Below are 17,034 nucleotides of genomic sequence, written 5' to 3'. Positions count from 1 at the left end.
TCTCCTCCCGTTTTCTAAGCTCATGCTCCCCAGCACTTCTGAAACAAGTATGACAACCTCTTATTTCCAATATGCCAAATGACAAAAGAATATCAATTTATTTGTGTAAATATATGCCTACATCTTGAACTGGAGGAGGAAGGTATCAGAGGGCTACAAGGAACTTATTTCTACCTTCCTGAAATCACACACAAACACGTTCACACAGACACAAACACATACACACTGAATTACTGAGCACTTCACAAGCTTAGGAATTCCAACTTCTAGAAGATAACTTTGCAGTTAGTTTAAAATACAAAACTGTCAAGTTTTGAAAGACTTGATCATCTGCTAAATCATCCAAATATCAACGAGACCCAATTTGCCTTCTCTGTAGAATGTAATTTCCCATGATGTCAAAGCAGACCCTAAGAAGTACTGGATCCAAGACTCGTGTTTATCACTAGCTATTATCGTTTTTAAACAAGTAAACAGATTCAGAAAGGTATGTCCCAACATTTATTCTTATTGAAATAGCATTTGTATTCAATTGTCTATACAGAAAATAGGTCCCATGATTGTGTTTAAGAGCTATTCTGTGTATTGCAATATTTATTTTTAAGTGAAGACAAGGAGGGTGGGTATTACTCAGTTGTAGAGCACTTGCTTACCATGCACAATGGGCTGGCTTCAATCCCCAGTAATCCCCCCCCCAAAAAAGTACTTATTTAAAAATAAGAAAAAAGTTATAAAAAAATGCAGACTAAAAACCACTGCAATTTAGAAGCCAGAACTATAAAAAAAACATGTGTTTCTATCAAATACTGACTATATGTCAAACACAGGGACAACCACAAATCACCCCTGACAACCATCACGTGTGGTTCTCAGCAACCCTTCTAAGTAGACACGGATGAGAAGCCCAGCACTGCGGATGAGGAGACGGAGCTCGGAGGAGCCGGGGACGCTGACCGTCCTGCTCCCCGTGACACCACGTCAGCCCAGGACAATTGCTGACAGAGCTGCAGTGAGGGGACATGCAGCTGCGTGGAAACTTCGGGAGCTGGGAGTCCCAGAAAACACGAAAAATTGTTCAGTGAAAAACCAGCTCAAATATATTACACTGTGTCACATTCTTTAAACAGGGAACATGACTGAGACCTTTTTGATGCCTCCGTGTCCTTTATGCCATCATCAGTTATTTGCCCTCACAGCATGACCAGTGATGATCTGGACCCCTTATGAAGTGCACTCAGATGGCAGAGCTTTTAAAGCTGTTTTATGAAGTTTGTAAGACTCTGTCTATGCCTCACACAGGCGGTCATCCATCACTTCTCACCGGTGTGGACGTACCACCTGAAATCACTCCTTTCTGCTTTTTAAAATCCCTTCATCTAATCCAGACTTTTCAACAGCAATGAATCAGCTCAACCACAGACAGTGAACATCTTTTCACCAAATGGACTCGAACAGCCCATCGGACTACCTGGAAGCCCTTTTCTTTTATTAAACCAACTTCCGGGTACTTCATCATTTTCTGATTGGTGGACTTGGCCGCTGACTGGCCTACTCAGAGAGCTCCCAGCCTCACATCCGGGGATGGGAGAGGGCCCTGCTCTTGGGAGAAATCAGTGAGGAAGGCGGACATCCTCCAGTCAGGACTGCACGTGTAGAAGTGCCAGAACGTGCTCAGAAATTATACCGTCAGCACCCCTGGGCTCCCACGGACTGGTTTCACATTAACCAAACTCACGAGACACTGATGCAAGAAAACCAGAAACTTAACTTATTAATGTAACAGAATATGTGAAATTATGAACCAGACTGAAATATCAGAGTTCAACCATGAGTACAGATTCTCCTCCACGGCCTAATCCCGGGCAGGCAGTAACATGGCAACCATGGACAGAAGCAGAGCAGGAAGGGTTTCTAGATTAACTCAATGGACTAAATTTCTGTTATACCAACAGATCTACTGCCTGGAAAACAATTAACTCTAATCACAGTGCACTCTTCGTGGACAGTGGCTGAGACACGACTGTGAGCACCTGTGTAACTCTCCTTTCCCTGTCCTTATTGGGCATACTGATGCACAGAGGTACAGAGATCCAGGGATGCAGATACCTATAAACACCCAAAGCCCATCCCTGGGAGCCTCAAAACCAGACAGCCAGGGTTTAAATACCAGCTCTGCCACTTACTAGCTCTGTGACCTTGGCCAACTTACCCTCTGTGTGCCTCAGTTTCCACACTGTAAAACTGGGATAAAAATCAAACATTCCTTACTCGATTGTTGAGAAGATTGAAGGATTCATTTCTGTAAAACTCTCAGAAAAGAATGTAGCACATTATTGGTGCTCAACAAATGTCAACTTAATATTAAAGTGATTTACAAGTCTCCTTTCTAATCATCTTCTGTGTTTCCTGGCTAGACTAAGTCCCAAAGAAAATCCTTATTTCTCCTTTTATAAACTCTTGGGGAGCTCCCTTCTGTTCCATACCACCACCTGTTTAAACTGAGGGAGGGGATGCCTCCTCCCCACTCCTCTTGGCCACGGAGAGTGCTTCTCCACACCACAGACCCATGGCTCACAGCTAGCCCTCGTCACACTAACAGGGTGAGGTGTGAGTCCGGAGAGACAAGCAGTGTATGTGAAACCGTTCCTTTCCTTCCAGTGCTGGCCACACTTGGGAAGCACCCGGGATGCTCAGCTCCATGGCAGGACAGCCCTGTGCATGATGGGGCAGGTCCTCTCAAGGGAAGGCTCGGTGTGGCCCAGAGTTACCTGGGACAGGGTGAGTCTCTACTTCTGGGACACAGTATAATGACACGCATTTTCCCACAGCCCTGAAGTTCATGGAGAACGTGGCTTCATCAGTAAAAATGAAGACATATATCGCCTGCTTACTCTTTTCTGTCATCTCTCAGTTGGCTGCTGGAGACAACATGTGTATAAGTATTGGATCCCCATAAGCCCCAACATATTTGAAGTAACAAAAAATTCTGTGGCTTAACGTTGGTTCAGGGCGACTGTGTAACAGTTCTGACTTTGCTGATGCTAAATTATGGGTATAGGAACTATGGAACCTCCTCAAATATCTTTCATCATAAAACCATCTTTCCTTATTTTCCTGTTTCTTAGTAATTGCCAAAGACTATCAAATGATGGATTCTCACAAAACAGTAGCTAAAGTTTACGAGCCCTCTTGACATACACACTGTGGCAAACAGTTTACATAATTTCTAATTCTCACAATTCTACAAAGCAGATATGAGCATCCCCATCTCACAGACGAGGGAAATCTCAGAACGAACTGACTTAGGCTCACGTGGCTCAGTGGCAGCGCGTGCACGCAAACCCAAGTCAAAAAACTACACCCCTTCGTATATGTACCAAATCTCCTACCACCAATTAACACACAGCGGCGGGGTCAATACTCAGGGAACCCAGTACACTTTTCAGCTTTAAGGTGCTACAGAGGCCACTTCTAGCTGTTTTATAAATTCCCGGCTCACTGGTTTCTAGCACTGGAAGAAAAGTCCGATTTTGCCATTGTTTGCACAGCAAGTCTGAGATGTTCACAGCGAGATGACAGAATAAAACTAAGATATAAGGAGAATAATTTTTCCAGGTAGACAGACATAATGGAGACTGTGCTATTCTGAAGCATTGAGCAAAGTAATCAAAATAAATTAACGTTGTTTAAGCCTTCTTTAAGAAACAGGAAAATTAAGACTGTAAGAAGGTGCAACAGAGCCACCTATGGCTAAAAAGACCTTCCAGGTTACCGGGAAACATGCAACACAAAATTGCCTGTAGGATCAGAAACGAGAATCAGATAACTAAAAGCTTCTGTAGCACATACTGCACTTTGTTTTGGGGTAAGGGAAGGGTATTCAGTATTTAATCTGATATTGCTAATACTCCTGAATATAAACAAAAGACATAGGCTTATGGAAACTCATCTTAGAGGAGGAAAGAACCAGTCCAGCCTCTTCAGTTTACAGGAGGGGAGACTGAGACCTGGGATCTGTCCTCCTGGCAATCGGCAGCAAAGCTCTCCTAGGCCTCATGTCTTGCAGTGTAGCAAAAACCAACAGAATTTTACTAGGCCTATAATCATAAAAGTAACGTCTGTATTTTTCCAAAAGTAGGTAATCTAAGTATCTTGCAAAATACTTCTCAAAGAGCCAGGAAATCGTAAAAGTTTGTTGAAATTCAAAAACATTTATTTACATATTAAAACAGCATGAGATTAATTCTATTAAAAAAAGTTACATGTCAAATCAACGTTTTGATATTTTAAACCTGTTAAGAGTGCAGGAAAAAAATCAAAATTTTCTTTAATCACAAAAGAGAGAAGATTATTCCCTGAAAATGATAAATGTGGATTTTTCTAAACTTAATGGATCTGTTCAGAATCCACGAATTTAAATGTCTGAGTGGATGTTACAAGGCAACATGAATTCTGAGTTGTAACAATACACATTCTGTGTAAATAATCTTCAAGGTCGTCTGCTTAATGCAATTTAACTAGTCCCTGTCTCAATAGAATGATAAAGATTTCATTAAAACTTCATAGTGCACTAAAAAAAATAAATGAATCCTTGTTACTTTAAGCCATATTCATATATATCATATATATACATATTGAATATGCATCAGAAGTAAGCCACCCCCTTTAGTATTCAGAGTTGATCCTTCTAAAATACCTGTCATTGTGACAGCACATTTTTATTAAGCACCTCTTGGGTGCTTTGTGTACAAGGCGTCTAACTCTCACAGTTAGACAAGGAAAACGATATTACTCAAATTTCACAAATGAGGAAATGTACTTAAGCCATAAAAACAACTTACCTATTCATCATCAGGAAAGAAAAGAGTAATGATTTTACTTACAATATTCACTGACAATCTTTTCTTCCATACAAAGACTACATAAAACCAATTCAGTGTTTCTAAGTATTTCTGTCAATAAGGGCCACTAGAGAAAAGCAAGTAACATCACTAGCAATGGTTGGAATTTCAAAGCCCACTTCTCTTTTGTACTATAATTATTTTTAATGTTTTGTTTTTAGTGCTCACAGAGCACTAAAATTAAAAAAAAAATTAACTTTTAAGTCATTACCTGAGAATAAAACTTTTGTAAAAATGTACAATTTTAATTTATGCCACTCTGTCTCACATTCTCACTGGTGTCTCTCCTTCGAAGTCCTCATCAGGTTGAGATCACTAAAATTGGACATTTATGGAGTCACAGGAGTTCGGGAAACCACTCAACGGGAGGCTGATTAGAAGAGCAATTAAAAATACATCCTGTGCATCCAGGGTTCCAGCACTGAGCAAGCCACTGCAAGCTGTGTGTAATTTGGAACAAGCTGCTCCATCACTCAATCCCTCAGCTGCAAAAAAGGAGACACTGATACCTACCCTCAAACACCTGCTATGAAGTAAAACATGAGGAAAGCATTTTAGCCTTAGGCAGGTGTCCACTCAGAGCTAGTTTGGTCATTATGATGATGAGGATGGGTGTTAATAAATTAAGCTAGACCAGAAAGTAGAAATCACCATAAAGGAGAAACATTTAAATCAATGAGCATTTTCTTTTGGATGGATTGCAGAATATTTTATTGATTTTTTTAATAAACCAAGATTTGTCCATTAATAATAGATTTACAGGTTCATGGAAAAGTCTCCAGAAAAAGAATTAGAGGCCTCTAACTTCTGAATACTAAGAAAGTAAAGTTTAGAAAGAATTATGGGGGAGATTATACCTCATTTTGGAGAGTATGTGCTTAGCATGTATGCGGCCCTAAGTTCAGTCCCCAGTAACTCCATATAAAACTTTTTTTTTTAAGAAATGGAGAATTAAAGCAAAAAGATGGAGGAATACAGAATTTTTTTAGAGACTCAACTCAGAATTCTGATGGGGAATAAAATATCCATTTCTCAGAGGAAATCTTGAAAACTATGTAAACTGGATCTGAGATGTCTAGTCTTTTAACATTATTCAAGAATTCATATTATCAAGTCTTAAAACTACCTGATAACCCACAGTGGTGATAGTGATCATAACAGCTGCCAACACGGATCGAGCTCCGGCTAGGAATGCTCTGTTCTGACATCTCTGCTCCTGAGGCCTCACCAGGCTGAGAGCACTAACTTCGGACATTCATGAGCATCTCGTGTAAGTCCTCAATTTGTGCTTCTCACTCCCCCCTCACCAGGCCCTCTGAGGGAAGCACTGTTATCATCTTCCCCACCCGCAGTTAAGGCCACTAAGGCACAGAGACTAAACTCGTTCCAGGTCAGACTGGCATTAAAGGACTTGTGTATTTCTGCTGTTTTACTTTTTACAAAGGAATCTGAGATATCAATTCAAGGGAGACTGTTAAATAATAAAGTCTGTCTGGTCTCCACTTCAAAGAGCAGATACTATAAATTCCTGATGTAGGATGAGGCTGCCGCCACAAACTGACTCAGCTTGAAATTAATATCCAAGATGAAGCAGCGAATACAAGTAAATATTCACGATTGTCAACTCCACTCTCGGGTCTGGGCCCTTCACTGCCTGAACGGCGGTGAAATCCCCACCCAGGTCAGGGAGGGAAGCGCGGCTCTTCCAGTTCGCACCCAGGCTTCAAGGGCTGTTTCCCCTCACAGACTGTCGTCAACGATTAAAAAGCTCTCAAGAATTTTACACCATGCAAAACTGAAAGACATTTCTGCAGATGGAGCACTTTCTCAGGCTTAAACCTTTTTTGCCTACACTCAGCAAGGGGGAGAAAAGAAACATGACTCTGCAAAGTGTCTGAGCCTCACCACTCATAGGAGTAGAACTGCCTCAGCACAAGATGATTGTTCACATTGCAGGGTGAGAACAAAATAAAGCCGCCCCAACCACAGGCACTCCCAGAGACAGCGCTCAGCAGTCTTCTGCACACTCACGGTTGTGCAGCCCTCACCACCATCTATTTCCAGAACACTCCATTATCCCAGAAGAAACCCCCTGTCACTATCAGTCATTCCCTAATCCCCCTCCACCCAGCCCCTTGCAACCATCACCTGCTCTCTGCCTCTGCATTTGCTTATTCTGCGCATTTCAGATCACTGAAGTCAACAATATGTGGCCGTTTATGTCTGGTTCCTTTCACTTAACGTGCTATTATCAAGGCTTTTCCATGTTGCAGTGGTATCAGCATCTCTCTCTGTTTTTTTTTTTTTTTTTTTGAAAACGTTAAAGTTTATTAGAAGGTGGTAAGTACTATCAATAAGAGTAGAGTGGAGCATAAGGGGTGGGGATTCAAAGGGAAAAGGGTGGGTTGAGCAGTCAGGGTGGACTTCCCAGAACAGGTGGCCTTTTTCATCTTCCTCTTTATTTTTTTTTTTCCTTTTTATTCACCCTTACGTATGAATAATGTTCCACTACATGGAGATACTACATTCAGTTCATCCATTCAGCAGCTATATATGGACGACATCCAGAAGAATGAGTGTAAGAGGTGACTAGCAGGGATGGCATTTAAGCAAAGGGCAAGATGTGCTTTAAAAAAAAAAGCCAACAAACAGAGGCACAAGGAAATTCAGTCCGTTTCTGAGCAAAGTGCATGCTTGCGTCGGCAGGACTACCGTGCAGGGCTGGGGAGGATATTGGCAGGAATCACGGGGAGGGAGTCACCTAAGAAGACTCCCCACCGATATCAGCTCAGCCAATTCTCCTCCCTCATGTTTCTAGGTTTCTCTTATTTCATGTAATAGCACTTTAACTACACATCTGATCATGTGCATCAGACCACTTACCTCGAAGCCACAGAAAATCATTCACTGACCGGAGCAGCTCCAGGACAAAACTGTGATGGACCAGGGAGTCCTACAGCATGCCAGCCTGCAGGCACAAACCCCACATGTGCCTTGGTGATGTCCAGAAAAAAAATGCATGGAAATATCTCACTGCTGGTTCACAACATCTGCCCCCAAATTGCCCCTAAATCATGCTGGCAAAGCACTACTCAACCCTCTCACTACAAAAAAAAAAAAAAAAAAAGCTAAGAAGGCATATTTAGGCTCTGCCATTGAAAACCAGCAACCATCAATGCCAGTATCTGAGCTGGAATGCTCCTGACTTCAAAAACCACTGCACACTTATTTTTCAAACGGGAAAGCAAATATGTATTCCACGTAGATGTTATTACAGTAGGATTTTTATTTTCGAAATTTCCAGTTCAACATTAGCACAAGAAAGATTATGTTTCAGCTTTTAAAAAACTCAATTATCTTCCAATTTCTTAATTTTGAACCTATTATTATTTTATAAATGGAGCTATGCTTCATATTATAAACCAAGTGTTTGGCTTCTGCAAACAAAACTTTTATGACCTCACTATTTCAGAGTAAACTTTAATGATGTTTTGAGAGGTGGGGCCTGGGGCCCTAACAGCCCTTTAAATACTGACAAGGATGTGTTATTAAGTAATGCAAAGGCTCTAAGTCCACATTAACTAGGAAACCAAAGAAACTACACCAAAGTCTTACTTTATCATTTTTAAATATTCCTATTTTTGAATATTAAAGTTCTTAAAAGATATGATTTTTTTGAGAAAGACAACAGCTGTATTAAATTTCCTCTCACCAAGAAAGCAATCTTTATCAAGAGTAAAAACCCCTATTGAAATTCAAGAGATAAGACGTTTCTAGCTAAGTGAACATGCAGATCTGATGACAAACATAAATCCTATCAGATCTCACTCGGACGAGCTCAACAAAGTCCTGGGCTACCCTGGAACTTAGCTCTTCTCTTCCAAATGTTGGCTGAGCTAAGATCATCACACAAGGCAGGGAAGAAGAGAAGAGGAAAGTCCACATGGCGGCCTCCATCTATTTACTTCAAGCCAAAAGGCGCCGCAAGGGCGGCCCAGCTAACAAGCCCTCCCCATAAGGAAATCCGGCATCCACACTGCCCCTGCCGTCCCCAAGCAGCCCCGACGCCCCTCTACCACTTGTGGCCTCCCAGCCTGTGAATGGTCTTCTAATGTCACTCCCCAGTTGGTGGCAACACACCCTTCCCCGCTACACACACACACACAGACACACACACAGACACACACACACAGACACACACAGACACACACACACACACACACACACACACACACACACACACACACACACACGGAGCCAAGGCAGCCTTCCCAAAGCATAAATTTGATTACATCACCCCACTTCAAACCCTTCAGCGGCTCCCTGGTAGAGTTCTAGCCCCACCCCCGAACCTGCTCGCCCATCCTCACCTCAGTACCCAGGTCCCCAGTGACCTCAGGGGCCCCCTGATCTGCTCCTACTTCCCACTTGCCTCCAGGCTCAGTTTGACTGTTTCTCAAGGAAGCCTTCCCTCCCTCCAACCTCCGCAATTTGTTCCTCTGTTCCTAGAACATTCTAGGCTAAGTCAACTTCTGACACTGCTAAGCTCCCAAGGAATATTTTGCTTACTAATGTGGGTCCAAACTCTCTCCCCTAGACACTCAGAAGTGTGCATGTTATGAATAAATGAATGATGGGGTGGGTCTCAAAGGGACAGCCAGACCTGCTCTCGTCCGCCCCGACCTTTCTTACTGTAGAATATCAGAAGCAAATCCAGAAGTACCTTTCCTGATGGTCACTTCCTGGTGACATCCATCACTGCCTCCTCTGTCAGTTCTAGTAAAACCCAAGCTCTTCGAAAGCCCTCCACCCCAGGCCCTCTCCAGTGTCCTCCCCAGCAGGGGCACTCACAAACCTGGACCACACATGGCACTCTCCCCGAGTCCCCACCGCACAAGCCTCCAGGCCTCTACCTGGGCTGCTCTGCCACATGAGCCAAAGTCTTCATGCTTTCTACTGGCTGACCCTTACTCTGTCATCACAATTGAATGTAGAGCCCATTTCTTCCAGGAAGCCCTCTCTGATAATATCCTTTAGGTCTTGGCAAGGCTCCCTCTATAGCAGCACTGCATGGGGACCAACTGGGTGTTTGCTTGCTCCTTTGGGACCACGACCTATTGGGGGCCACTTGGGAAGGAGTGAGATATTACAAGAGGGGTGGGAGAAGCAAAAAGCAAAAATCACAGCTGAAGTCCCAAATTCAAGGATTCTTTCTCAGAAAAAGAATAAAATATTTCACATGTGTGCAATTTGGCTACTATTTTTGTGGCTTGCGGAAAGCAAGGACTTGGTGTTCTAGTCCAAAACCCAGGTTACATGCAAAGAAATGTATATATTCATATCCGAAGGAAACCAGAGCTGTTGAACAACAGTTTGCAGTCAGAATTGAAAGGAATTTTGATAAAGGCAATCTCTCTCTCTCTCTTCTTTCTTTTCTGGCATCATATAATTTTAGAAGTATTTGCATGACTAAGAGATGGCTACAGCCCGTGATTCTGCACTGGAGAGTTTGGGCTGAGGAAGCCCAGATTACATTCACTGTGTAAATGCAATCACACCAACAAACTGACAAGCGCCCTTGTGGAGGAGCTGATGTTCCAAAGCAGGCAAACATATGCAGTAAGAAAACTCTAAATAAAAAGTAAGAAATTCAATGTTCTGTACTCAATTTCATTAGCTATATGGGCCATTACCTGATAGTATATCTTGTCTAATGAAACCCAAAAATAAATTGTGAACGTTGATTTTCTTCATCTGACTATTTTATGCTAAATTTGGATATCAAACCCACAATCCATACGGACAGCTCAGGCCTATGCTGCACCACAGCTACATCCCGTAGAAGAAAGTCTATCAAGGGAGAATTGGAAAGTTTCCCTTCAGAAGCTGCTAAGTCTGGTTTTGCACCTGTACATCATTTGCAACCACTTCATCGTCAAATGAGTAAGACCTTACCTCTGTGGGGCGTAAAGCACTGCGGTGCTTCTGAACAATCAAAGAACACTGAGCTTTGTGAATCAGTCCTGAGGCATTTAAATCGTACTTTTTCTGAAAGGCCCCAAAACAGACCCACTTCACCATTTCACGTACAACAGTGAGGTACCGGAATTAGTAGAGAAAACACGCCCTTGAAGTCTGACAAGACCCTGCTTGAATCCTGTTACAGCATTTACTACCCTCTAAACTGGCCAATAACTTAACCCCTCTGAGAAGGCTTGCCAATCCGCAAAAGGGGGCTGCCACCGACCACCTGGGAAGCATGGATGTGAATGCAACATGCAAGTAGGGCGGCCGACTGGTACCTGACACGGGGCCTGGCTAGTTTCCCTCCGCTGCCCTTGTCCCCCTTTAAACTTGTGCAGTTTACCCGGTACCAAATGCCCGGAAAAGACTGCACGAATATTCTGTGTATCCCTGGATACATGCCTTACCCTTAGGAGGCCAGAAAAACAACTGCCTCCTCCCCAGTCACTATCAATGTTCTTAAGAGTCTGAATTTTTTTAACCTCTATTTTGCAGGGAGACTATTCCAGAATTTTTCAAGCACCATTCTCCAGGTTGGCTCCTCTCCCAGAGCCCATCCCTTCTCACCTCAGATACTCTGTCTGCCTTCTGTTCATTGGAAAGCGAGTCAGGAAGAGCGGGGACTCCCTAGGCCTTCTTCCCTCCCTGATATGTTAGTGTGACTACCTTCAACCCACGCCCCACTCCAACTCCAGCTTCTGAGGAGTCTACCCTCCCGGACCCTGCAGACTCTGCAACTTCCCAAGACACACACGTGGCCACGACCCTCCCTTCAGATTTCTTCCTGGCTGGCCCTGCCCACCCCCCGGCCCCTTAAGGATAAATGGCATTAGTCTGAATATCGCAAACGCCGCAGACTGACACACCAAAGCTGCATGGTCTGGGCTTTCCTCCAACCCAGGCACAGCCCTGCCCCCCCTCAGCCTCAGTCTGCAGCTCTCAAGATGATCTAATTCACATGCGCGGCTGTGAACACCAACTAAGAATGACGACTCCCAACGTGTATCTCTAGTCCGGCTCCTTCAACTCAGCCCCAGGCTCATAGACCCGAGTGCCTCTATGAAGTCCAAACTTGGACGAAAAATGGCATCTTAAAAATGCCTCATGTCCACCATTTACTCTGGAATTCAATTTCTGAAAGGTACCTCCCATGCTCCCCATTTTAGTAACAGACCCAGCACTCACCTAGGTGTTTGAGGTCACATTCAATTTCCCCTGTTCCCTCCCTCCAGCCCTGGCCTGGAATATTAGTCCTGTCATTTCCGTCGCTAAGCCCATCTCAAGTCTGGTTCTGCAGGGACCACGGCCGGATCCCCACAAGCTCACAGCAAGGTGCACTGAGTCACAGTCCTCCGAAGGGTGCTCCCTGGAGGGGGAGGCATCTCCTGCCGCCGGTCACCTCAGAAGGCACTGGATTCTTACAAAGGAGGCCCTGGAGAAGGGACTCAAATTTCTCCCGTGATCTGAGCTTTGAAGGTCCCGAGGTCTGGTGGAGCTCCTATTAGCAGACACACTTGCCACTGAGCAGATGAGGATGGAGGAGCCCAAGCAAGGCTGTCCTCACTCCGACCCCTGGGTGCTCGGGAGCCAAGGGGAAAGGCCTGTGTCCAGGGCACAGCCCACCAATCACAGATCCCAGCCTGCATTTGCCAACCCGGACAGCCTAGACTCCTTCTACTTGCAAGACTTACTTCTGTTCTGTTCCCCCCGAGAATGTGATGGACTCTTTCAGAATATCTAGCCTGTATCAAGCGAGACCAAGTCAGTGAAGGATGAAGTGTCCACATTTGGACTAGAGCATGAAAGGAGAAGCAAGGCCTCATGATCAGCATGATGGTGGTGGCCAAACCCTTCCCCTGGGTGAGATGAACAAGGGTGGGGGTGACAATCCAAGGTCTTAGATTGGCCAAAGCATCTTCCTTCATGGCTGACTGGGGGTTGGAGACTCACTACCGCAAACTAACGACACGGCCGTCAGTGGGGGACGTCAGCTGCAACAAACATGGAGTCAGCTCTTTAATGCCAACATGGGTTAAAAGTAAAGGCCGGTGCAGGGAGGCCTGCACGGCTGCTGAGGCAAACCACAGACCCGGATCTGAATGCCCACTGGCTGGAGCAGAGAGGAAGCTACGGTCCCTTTAACAGTCCCTGTGTCCACCAGATCCATGTAAGCCAGCTACTTAGGAGAAGTACATGTTGTCCTGATACTCAGAAAAACCAGCCTCGTAAAGGGAACAAAAGAGTGGCATGGATTTTAGACCCACTTCTGCCCCTTTATGAAGGCAAAACAAAGTAAATGGCACGGGGAAGTTGAATGCAAAAAAAAAATTAAATAACCAAACGGTGACTGATTCCTCCAACATTGTCCCCTGCAGCTGCTCACCCCCAAGCCTGCCACTTCCTCACCAGTGACCGCCGGTCAGGAAGCGCCGTCACGCACGTCACACAGAGACAGCCAGGAACCGCGTGCTGAGCACGTTTGTGTAAAAGCAGGAATCGAGCAAGATGCTGCAGACTTTGACTTGACAAGTTTAAATACTCCATGAAAAGAATCCCTCAACAGCCGCCTAAATCAATTCGCATCTCACTTCTTCAAAACAATTAAACTAATTGAATAAGGGTGCATTTGTCACCAAATATAAGGAGGACCAAACAGGTTCCTCAAAGTAAAGATTTTAACAGATATCAAACACCAGTGGGTGATGTGCTAACAAAGCAAATATTCCAAAAAATTAGAAAATAACAAGATGACTAGGATAATGCATGGATCAAGGCACCTGAAAAGTTTCTGCTTTTTAAAGCGATGGAGACAGCACGGAGGGCGATCTAGCTATTTCCAATGCAGGATATGCACAGCCACCTTTTCAGACGCAACTGAGCGGTACAAGAGAAAAAGGAATAAAGAAAAACGAAAGGAAGAACAAGCGAAAATTAGAAACACACAAGAACAAAAATGACTTTGACAGCATGTACAAGAATTTACGTGAGTGTGTGAGGCCAGGGACGCGGGGACGGTGAGACCCACCCTCACCTCCTGCTCCAGGGAAGGCAGGGGCCTGAGGGGAGCGACGCTGCTTGGGGACCCCAACGTGGTCAGCGCCCCTAACCAAAACTCCACATACATGCGTCTAGGCAGCTTTTAAGCCACAAAATGTGGTCGCATTACAGGCTGGACAGTTTTACTCACTCCCAACGAGAGTAGCAGGAGAGAATTAGTCTCTGCTCCTGCACCAAAGCATTGTTTTAAAAATTAATGACTGTGGAATAGTAAAAGCAACAATGGAGTAAAAGTGACTGGAGGAGAACGTGCTTGACCCGGGCTCACTGGCCGCGTTATCTCACTTACGTTCAGATGCTGGCTGAGCCCTTATGGTACCAAAACAGACAGGTCCACCAGGAGGGAGTTATTGCGCTGCTGTATTTTGATGCCGAGAGCCATGCCTGGTACACGAGGTTCTGGGTAAACAATGGTGACAGTGTCAACACTATGGGCTAAGCACACATCCAGCTACTCCGCCAAATCCCAAGGGCAGGCTTCAAAAGGCAAATACAAGCTGGAATTCTCTGGTGGGTCTGCAGACTCAGAACCAAGCAGTTGCTGAGCAAAAATGTCACCAGTGCCTCCTATGACAAAAGAGGAGGCACTGGCCATGGGGCTTGGGCAGGGCTCCAGGCTTCCACTGCTCACCCACCAGTCTGTCCAGGGGGAGAACATGGTCCCTGCTTACGTTGCACTGATGCACCTACCTTGACTAATGCCTGGGGGCTCAGCAGGAGGTGACATGTGAGGTGAATGGAGCCAGCCTCGGTGTAGCCCGGTGCTGGCAGCTGTGCCCACAGCAATGCCCAGGCACCTAAACCTGCCACCTCATCCCCAAGGATCAGAAGGGTGTGCGGACGTGTAGATCACAGGGCCCTGCGAGGACAAATAAAGATCATGGCCACTACATGTCTCACCCCTTACTAAAGTCATAGAGGTATGTCCGGGAGGAACAGAAAATTCATCCAGAGCCCGCCAGGCACCACACGCAGGTGGGACTCGGGCCCCCTGTGCCTCTCACTCACAGGGCTGGTCTGGACTTTCTTTTTATCAATTCTCTGGCATCTTCTCCTCCAACTTACCAACAACCAGAAAGTAGGATTTGATCTTAGGTAAGTTCAAGAATCACAGAGCACTGCCTCCACAGCGGGCCTGTGCCAGGTCCTCCGACCGTCACCTGTGGTACCGCCATGAGCACCCTCCAGACTCAAGGCCCGAGGCCGTAGGCCGTGGGGGCACAGCTTCCCTCAATCTCCCCAGCAAAGGGGGACCATCTCTGGGCAAAGGCATCTCACCTCTTCTGCCCGAGGGAAAGCATGATAGATACACGGGGAAACAGAGCATAAGGTGGGGAGGTAGTAAGCCCAGGAGAGCTCGTCTGCACTTCCTAGGCAAAAGTGGGGCCGTTGACTTAATCACAGGGACAAAGTGAGGATGAATCTTTCCCTGCTTTGTCTCATACTCCGTGATATACCTTTCCCTGCATAAGGAGTTCATCCGGAATTCCCTGGAGGTGTTTCTGATGTCCTAACTTGGCATGCTGGCTGTCGGGGAGGAAGAGAGGGCCTGAACCAAGCAGGTGCTGGGCCTGGGAGGCAGGAGACACCGGCTCCAGACACAGCTCAACCAGCATCTCGTTCTGCCTCTCGGGATTCAGCATCTCATTTATAAGCAAAGGGATGAGACTGTCCCAGGACAGGCTGCCTAACAAAATTGAAATGAGAGCCATGTAAAGAAAGCTTCCCAGTTGCCACATTTAAAACTGTAAACAAAGAAACAATCAAACAAACAAAAAAACAGATACTAGAATCTAATTTTAAGAACAGATCTTACTTAATCTGCTGTATGTAAAATACTATCATTTTGACATGTAATCAATATATGAAAGTAACAAGATAGTTTACATACTTTTTACTAGACAAGTCTCAGCGTCTGATGTGCATTTGACCTACAGCACATCTCAGCTCAGACCAGCCTCTTCCCCAGCGCTCATAGCATCAGTGGCTGTGGCTACTCTATTGGACAGCAACTCCAGGGGTCCCACCAGGGGTCTTGGCTGAAAAGCGGGAGGAAGTCTCCACACTGACCCTAAAAGGATCTCTCTGAAACAAAGGCAGATTCACTTTTAAATGTCTGTAAACCGTCGGGCTGCACCACCCTCCGCCCTTGGCTACAAGACAGGCCTCTTCCTTGCTGATCCCTTCCTGGATGTAGGGAAGGAACCCGGCACACAGCCAGGGTGGCCGGGCCTACAGGTAGACTTACCTGCTGTCTGTGTCCAGTCCCATGAAGTCCTCCTTCTCAAACAAGGTGCAGAGGAGGGGGTTCCTTTCCCCAGACTTGTCAGGGTCCCATCCAGCCACTTGGACTTGAGCAAGATTAACAGTGACTCAGTGAAGTCCTCGATCCTCTTCTCCACCACCCTGCAGTCCTCGTAAATTGAAGGCCACGTCGGTGAGTGGCTGCTCGGCTACCTCCCCATGCAGCACAAAGACAAAGAGCTGAGAGTCATTAAGCGTGGTGCCATACAGCTCCTCTGCACATGGAGCTTCTCGAAGGCCTTGGCAGAGAGGCAGTCGGTAATGGTGACAAGGCCCACGACCGTGCGGTGGGTTTGGAAGTCACTCCACGCATTCTCGAACGCATAGTGGTGCCTGTAGTGGATACAGAGTGCCCACTGGGAGCCGCACGGGCTGATCTGGCTCACCAAGGAGATTCGTTTATAGATGCAAAAGAAATTGTCCTCTGAAATGATCCCCACTGGTTGGACGACCACGGGGAGAGTCTCGTATTCCTCAGCACACTGCACTTAGTCAGGGATGCTCATGTTGCAGGCCCTGCCGAGAGGGGAGAGGAGATCAAGGTAAATATTGTGCTGTGGGCTGCGGGCGCCTCTGGGTTGCGGTGACCTGGTGTGTATCAGCCAGAAGGCAAGGGAAGCACAAGCAAACCCGGGGGTACAGTTTGTCCTCAGAGTCTGTACATGACTACCGTAGCTCGGATCACATTACCCAGCTTTTGGTCTAGGCTTCCTGCCCCTGCATAGAAGGGTCATTTCTTGTTTTCTGT

At 45.6% G+C, this 17,034-nt stretch overlaps 1 pseudogene; it reads right to left on the bottom strand.

The window, feature by feature from the left end:
* Positions 1-16,792, bottom strand: part of LOC135320837 (trafficking protein particle complex subunit 9-like) — a 51,058-nt pseudogene extending 34,266 nt beyond the window's left edge.
* Between the last annotated feature and the right edge of the window lie 242 nt (positions 16,793-17,034).

Source organism: Camelus dromedarius, unplaced genomic scaffold, assembly GCF_036321535.1.
Source record: "Camelus dromedarius isolate mCamDro1 unplaced genomic scaffold, mCamDro1.pat HAP1_SCAFFOLD_185, whole genome shotgun sequence".
NCBI lineage: Eukaryota > Metazoa > Chordata > Mammalia > Artiodactyla > Camelidae > Camelus > Camelus dromedarius.
The sequence above is the reverse complement of the archived record's forward strand: the minus strand, read 5'-3'. Positions and strand labels throughout refer to the sequence as shown.